The sequence below is a fragment of the Fukomys damarensis genome, unplaced genomic scaffold, assembly GCF_012274545.1.
Source record: "Fukomys damarensis isolate Sample0158 unplaced genomic scaffold, DMR_v1.0_HiC HiC_scaffold_6, whole genome shotgun sequence".
NCBI classification, from domain to species: Eukaryota; Metazoa; Chordata; class Mammalia; order Rodentia; family Bathyergidae; genus Fukomys; species Fukomys damarensis.
In genome coordinates this window covers 10,058,947-10,066,175 of record NW_022900918.1, presented here as the reverse complement: position 1 = coordinate 10,066,175, position 7,229 = coordinate 10,058,947, and the positions used below count along the sequence as shown (strand labels likewise).

Below are 7,229 nucleotides of genomic sequence, written 5' to 3'. Positions count from 1 at the left end.
GGAGATACATAGATGATGGGTGGTAATTTAAAAGATCAATCATTATGTAAAATTTTCGTATACTGTGAAATTTCATCTTCAGAATTAATAGAAGTAAGGACTGAGAAGTATAGTGGATGTTGGGAAATGGGGAGAAAGTGTTCAAAAGGGGAGGGGAACAAGGGAGGAGGGGGGAGGGAGGAAGGAAGGGACAAGAAAAAAAGAGAAAAGAGGATAAAGCAGATGTGGTTTTTCTACAAAATGGAATACTACTCAGGCATAAACAATGAGAAATTAGTCATTCGTAGGAAAATGGATACGTATTGAGGATATACTCCTAAGTGAAATAAATAAGTCACCCATGTGTGACTGAATAGTTTCTCTGGTGTGAATAAACTGTAATAGTACATAAGATCCTAATGAGATCATTGGCAATGTGAAATAGGAAGAAAAGGGCTAAAGGTGTAGGGAAAGTGGGAAGGGTAGGGGAAGGGGAATGAGGGAAAAGAAAAAAATATGAGAAAATGAAAAAATGGAAATAAAGTGTTTGTAAATGGGGAGGGGAGGAGGGGGTGAAGGGAGGGCAAGGGGAAGGGGAAAAAAGGAGAAACAAGACCTGTCATGTGAAGGTACAAAATCCCACTGGACATGGTGGCACACACCTGTAATCCCAGCACTCAGGAGGCTGAGGCAGGAGGATCGCTGTGAGTTCAAGACCAGCCTGGGCTACATAGTGAGTTCCAGGTCAGTCTCAACTACATAGTGAGACCCTGTCTCAAAAAACCAAAAACCAAAAAAAAAAAAAAAAGGTACAAGATCCCAATGATGAATATAACTGTACTCTATACTTAAAGTGTACCAATAAACTCAATGAGAAAAAAAAAAGTGAAAATGGGAAAAAATGATGGAAACAAAGCTTCTCTACATAGGGAGGAGAGGAGGCTTTGGGGGGAAATGGGATAAAATAAAATTTATTTTTTAAAGATGGACTCATCTGACTGAAGATATAGTGCAGTGGGACAGGGCTTTCCTCACATGCATGAGACCTTGGGTTTCATCCCCAGCACCACCAAAACTGAAATAAAATAAATGGACTTAAGTTACTTATAGCTAAATTACCCTTCAATAAAACAGATTTTTTAAATGAAAAAAAAGAAAAAAAAGAATTGATTCCTTAAAAAAGCTGGGCAGGCTGGGCGTGGTGATCCACAGGTTTAATCCCAGCACTCAGGAGGCTGAGGCGGAAGGGGGAGGATTGCTGTCCGTTCCAGGCCAGCCTGGGATATACCGTGGGTTCAAAGCAGGCCTGTACTGTAGAGCAAGATCCTGTCTCAAGAAAGAGAAAGAGAGAAAAAGAGGGGAGAAAGAAAGGAGAGAAAAGACAGAAAGTGGAAGGGAGATGATTTGAGTAGGTAGCAGGGCCTGGGGGAGGAGGGAGGGCAGACTGGGCGGTTTGATCAGACTGTGTTGTAAGTACTATGAAAATGCCACAATAAAGCCCTTTATTCTTTATAACTAATATGCACCAATTCAAAAAGTTAGAGACTCGGAGTCATGGGATTTGACTTCTTAATACCCTGCAACATACACTGCAAGATATCAGGCTACTGTTAGCAGCTCACAATTGTCAGTCTGATGTTTGCTGTATAGGCTTCACAGAGTCATTTGTGGAGATCTGATTCTTTCAATTACTTTGGGTTGATTGTTTCTCTAGAAAATTACAAGTATTTGATTAAGAGTAAACATTTTCAGCCGGGTGTGGTGGCACACAGCTACAATCCCAGCACTCTGGAGGCTAAGGCAGGAGGATCACGGCGAGTTGGAGGTCAGCCCAGCCTGCATAGTGACATTGTCTCAGAAAAGAAGTGTCCTATTTTTACACTTCTCCTTGTTGATTTGTAGTGATTAAATATATTGAAATGTATGCTTCTAGTAACATAGCAGCATAGGGTTATACGTACTAATTGTTCAGAATTATGAAAAATAGCCAGGTGTGGTGGTGCTCGCCTGTGATCCCAGCACTTGAGCGGCTGAGGCAGGAGGGTCACCATGAGTTCAAGGCCAGCCTGAGCTACACAGTGATTTGGAAGTCAGCCTAAAGCACATAGAGAGGCCTCTAAAAAAATTTATAATAAGGAGAGGTTAATTAATATGAGTGCTCAATAACTCTGTGACACTCAGTACACGAACACGGATGGCCACCCTGACAGGTCACAGTACTTGTGCGGGTTGTACTGCTATGGAACTCTAACCCTAACCAGGACGCATCGGCAGGCGAGTCACTTCTGAGGAACTCAGGTTTCGCAAAGATACAGGCAAGAGCACATTTTTATGATAGCGTGGTCAATCTCTTAAAGAAAAGGGAGAGGTTTATGACAGAAGAGTGATAACGCTTTAACTACATGTGTGTGGTTAACTCCGTGTAAGCCATTCAAGTTACCTTCTACCTATATTTACGGGCTGGATTGCATAATCTACGAAGTTTGCAGGAAGTACCTGGAAGATAAGGTTCCATAGAAAAGTTATTTAAGTTTGAAAATAAACCACAGCTCGTGCTCGGAAACAAGTTCGTAGGAAGTTTTGTAACACCGGTGAATAGGAGATTCATTTTCAAAAAACATTTTTTCTTCTCTCACGGTTAACATTAGTTGATCGGTTAAGCAGTGGGTGAATGCCCGCCGTCGTGAGCTCACGCAGGAATGCAGCCGTGGGGATGGATGAGCAGCAGGCGGCTGACTGCATTAAAGGCGAAGATAAACACGGATGGTACTGAAGTCGTCCCAAGCGCACCGAGGGCTACAGCGTAGTATGATGTCCGCTAGCGAGGGGTTTCCTTCATGCGTGCCACTCACCGAAGGGACCCATTTATTTCTACGACAACTGGGGCTTGATCAGCGGGCCTTGCGTTTGCTGTGAGCACTGACCTCCGCGGTTAATGTGTAACTGCTAATTGTTCTGCTCTGTGGTCACCTACACTTCACAGCAGAGAAACACAGGGTCCGCTCAGCCCCTTCATCGCGCAGGCGCACCCCCAGGCAGTGCACATCCTTGCTGGGGCGATGGTGTGTGGCCCACACCCCTTTTGGGAAACACTTGGAGGTGCGAAGTGGCTGTCTCAGCCCTTACTGGATGCTTTGCTATGATATTTACAGCCTTGCAAAGAGCAAGGGTACGCCTCTGACAAATTAAAGAAAAAAGAAGACGGAAAATAACCTCTAATGGTGACAGGAGAAGTGGTGGATGATAATGCTGTAGAAGAGGAACTACTTCCGCTTTAATGAAAGCAAATTACCCTAAAATCTTTGTTGCGGAAAATTAAAACTAATATGTTCATGTTGTAATGCAAAATTGCCTGTAACCCAATTTCCCAGTGTGAGATGCAGTTTATTTTCAAACGTAAATAACTTGTCCATTTTAATAATTTGCTTTCCCCATTACAGCAAGAAAAAAGAAGCCATTTACAGCAAGTACCTTCTGTTCCATTAATTGTCAAGAACAATCCAAAGAAGTTCTATTATTTTCTCTGTGACAATTCTAACAGATTAACTACATTAAAAAAGTATTCATACACGTGTGCATTCTGTCTTTGAAACAAATGTAAATGAAATGTACCACCTGGAGGTGGGCCAGTTCCAGGTGGGCCATTACCCATTTCCTTGACCTAGCAGAGGTGTTTTTGTTTTGTGATGACAACGAATCCCCCAGGGTCCCTTGCAGTCTATTGTGTGGGATGACAGCCCGGCCTCGGATTAGCATGCGGTGGGGGGACAGAGCCAGGTACACGGTCCCCAGCTCCCTGCAGACCAGGTCATTGTTCATCTCTGTGAGGCTGCCCAGCTAATTGCTGCCATGATTAGGAAACCAACAGAAAACACAGAACGACTGAATGTGCTAACTCAGTCTGGTTTAAACCTCAGCGATATCTTCTCTCAGATACAGGCATGGGAGGCTCTCCTCGGAGTTTTCTCATGATGGGTTTGGATGTTAACAATATTGGGAAAAATCCTCTCAGGTGTGGAAGGTGACGCCTGAGCCAGGCAGAGGTGCTGTCAGTTGGTCACGAACTGTAACAAAGTCACAACGCTACCCTTGGAAGGGGCCCCATCTTCGCCCAGGCTTTGCCACATACCATTTCATAAAACATGCAACCAACAGAGCACCTCCACGCAAGGTTGCACTCTGCTGTTGAGAAACCCTTCCTTCTATCTAAGTAAATCACCCTATCTGCAGTTTGGCAATCCCATTTCCTCCCGTCTTCAGCAACACCTAACATTCCTTACACTAACATGCATCTTCCTACAGCAGCAGCCAAAAACTCAACCTAATGCAGCAAAATGGAAATAAGGGGACTTAAAAACAAAAAGTTCTTTTTGCCATATCGCACTTCACTTGATCTTAGCCAAGAGGCCGAGAAGCGATGCCATATCGTACTTTATACGCTGATTGGCTTGTTTTGTTGCTTTTCAAATTTAGACACAAGATCTGGGAACCGGAGCGCAGAGCAGTGGTAGAGCATTTGCCTAGCACATGAGAGTTCAGTCCTGAGCTCAGTCCTCAGCATTGGAAAGAAAAGAAGAGAATCAATGAGTATTTAAGTAGCAGATTCCCATGCAGGGCTTCTAAACATCAAGTCGGGGGAAAACATGCTCTGAGCTGCCACATAAATGGTAAGTACACATTAGTTAAATTAAAACTTTACCTTTTTTTTCCATGCTTTATAGGAAAAGTAAAACATTAAGACTTAAATCCTTTTCTTCAATCAGACACATTTTTGGACCCATGTGAACATTATTGAAAACAGTAACAATTGTAGCTTTTTTGCTACTTGGCCTAAAATAATCTTTCTACTATCATTAGAATTAAAGGAGAACTGAAAAAGACCTTCAATAAATTGCTGTCAGAAATTCCCTCCAAAACGGCCTGCCTGTGATTAAGGTGCATTTACAGATCTGATGTTCCTTAAAAGAAGCATTACCATTACAAAGACCAATTATTCATGGTAAAACAAAGGACATTCAGATTCCCTGATCAAAGCGGTAATCTCTTTTACAATTGTTATTTCTGAAGTGTCTTCAAACAGAACAAACACACTTTGGCTGTGTAAACAGGTAGGGCTGGGGCTAATTTGCTGTTTGCAGGACATGATGGGCTTCTCACAAGTGTCAGGCCGAGCAGGGTCCACACCTCATCCCCCTTTTTAAACCCAAAACAGCAGATGCCAAGGAATGGCTTCAAATAAGACAAACTCCGATCATGGTGTTTGGCATCAAAACGGTTGTAACATCAAGGTCCTCTTGCAAGTTTAATATAGCCTTGTCTGTTTCTCGAAGTTGCTTGTTTTGACGATGTCAGACAAACTTTTAAAATGATCAAAGGCAGGAAAACAGACACGAGTTAAGAGAAGAGGACAGACTAGGGGCTGGAAGGTGCTGAGCAAATTCCTAACAATTCTCAACCGTTTTCCGCCATGCAGAATCAGGGTAACAGTGCACCCCATGGCACCCCTGTACATGAGGGAGCACTGAGCCATTAGAGGCCTGGACACTGATAGAATATGTTTCTAAGTCTCCCTGTAGCCCTGGATCAACATCTTCAAGTGCCAAAGAGCAAAAAGGAAACTATTCTATGGCACCTCGCACAGCCTTTGCAGAATGTGTCTGCACAGCGAGCGCAGTGATTGAAGAGAGCTAAACAGGTGTCCTCGCAGATAGATCTCTGTGAATCTCTGAGAATAGCTGTAGCGTGTGACCGGGTCAAACACCTGACAGAGCTGCTTTGTCCTCAGGCAACGGAGGACCGCGTGTCCCCTGGAGAACGCGTTTGGAATTGATGCCTTCCGGTGGGGTAGGGAACGTTGCTCTCCTCAGGCAGACACTTTCCCTCCTTTGGTACAGATGAACAGCTACTAATGGTCGAGTATCATGAGATAAATCATAGCATAAGGAGTTTGCACCAAATTGCCACTTTGAGACTATACATCTAGCAGCTCCACTACTTTGTGCCTCAGGGTCTGGTTGAGGTTTTAAATCTATCCAAGGCTCTGGCCCAGACCGAATAATGCTAACTCGTCAGGCTTAATAAATGATAGATTTTGTTTTCTCGGGTTTTTTTTGTTTTGTTTTGTTTTGTTTTGAGACAGGGTCTCACTATGTAGGTGAGACTGACCTAGAACTCACTATGTAGCTCAGGCTGGTCTCCAACTCAGAGAGATCCTCCTGCCTCAGCCTCCCGAGTGCTGGGATTACAGGTGTGTGCCACCAATGCTCGGCTCGGCCTGTTTTCTTGTTTTTTAAAGAAGGAAATATCTAAATTAAAAGAATGACCTTTCCAAAACTGGGCAAGGTGGCGCACAACTGCTATCTCAATAATGGGGAGGCTGAGGCGGGAGGATCACTGTGTTTGAGGCCAGCCTAAATTGCAGAGTGAGTCCAAGGTCAGTTTGAACAACATAGTGAGACCTTGTCTCTTTTTTCTCTCTCTTTTTTTTTTTTTTTGGTTTTGGATTTTTGAGACAGCATCTTGCCATGTAGTTCAGACTGGCTTTGAACTCACACGCAATGTAGCCCAGGGTGGCTCCAACTCTCTGAAGATCCTCCTGCCGCCACAGCCTCCGGAGTGCAGGGATTACACACACACTTGCCATTGTGCCCAGTTGAGACACGGTCTCAAAAAAAAGAAAGAGAAAGGTGACCTTCCCTAGGTCACATGGCAAGTCAGTGACATTGTTAGAAAGGAACTAGAATCCACACCTATCAAGATTCTTGAATAGATTGTTAAAGAGTTAATTTGTAAGAAGAAAAGCAGTAATCACTTGGGGCTAACATGATTTCAATAGGGCAAATTAGGTTAAACTGGTAGCCCAGGGGGACGCCAGAGGCATGGAGAGAAAACTGCCTTCAGTTGTTGTTGTGGATAAAACAGTGGTAGGTGAATGAGTCCACCCAGCAGTAAAATTTACTCATAGTTTATTTAGAAAAAGGAATGACAGAGAGTGATTTCAACCTAGAAGGAAATGTTCAGCTTTTACTGCTGGGCTCCCTGCTGAGTTCTCACTTGAAAAAAGAAAAAATTTTTTTTATATATATATAAAATAAAATATAAAATATATATATAAATAAAATATAAAATAAAATATATAAAAAAATATATCTATATTTTTTGAGACAGAGTCTTGCTATTTAGTCCAGGCTGGCCTTGAACTTGAGGCAGTCCTCCTGACCCAGCCTCCTAAGTGCTGGAATTATAGGCAT

At 43.1% G+C, this 7,229-nt stretch overlaps 1 long non-coding RNA gene across 2 annotated transcripts in view; it reads left to right on the top strand.

Moving 5' to 3' along the window:
• Positions 1 to 4,590, top strand: part of LOC104861023 — an 18,196-nt gene extending 13,606 nt beyond the window's left edge. Inside the window, exon 5 of one of the 2 annotated variants that reach the window (XR_004516096.1) lies at positions 4,453 to 4,590. This is a non-coding gene — a long non-coding RNA (uncharacterized LOC104861023). Of the gene's footprint in view, positions 1 to 2,627; positions 3,275 to 4,452 lie in introns of those variants that run through there. The other variant, XR_004516097.1, reaches the window with a different exon arrangement.
• The last annotated feature ends 2,639 nt before the right edge of the window (positions 4,591 to 7,229 follow it).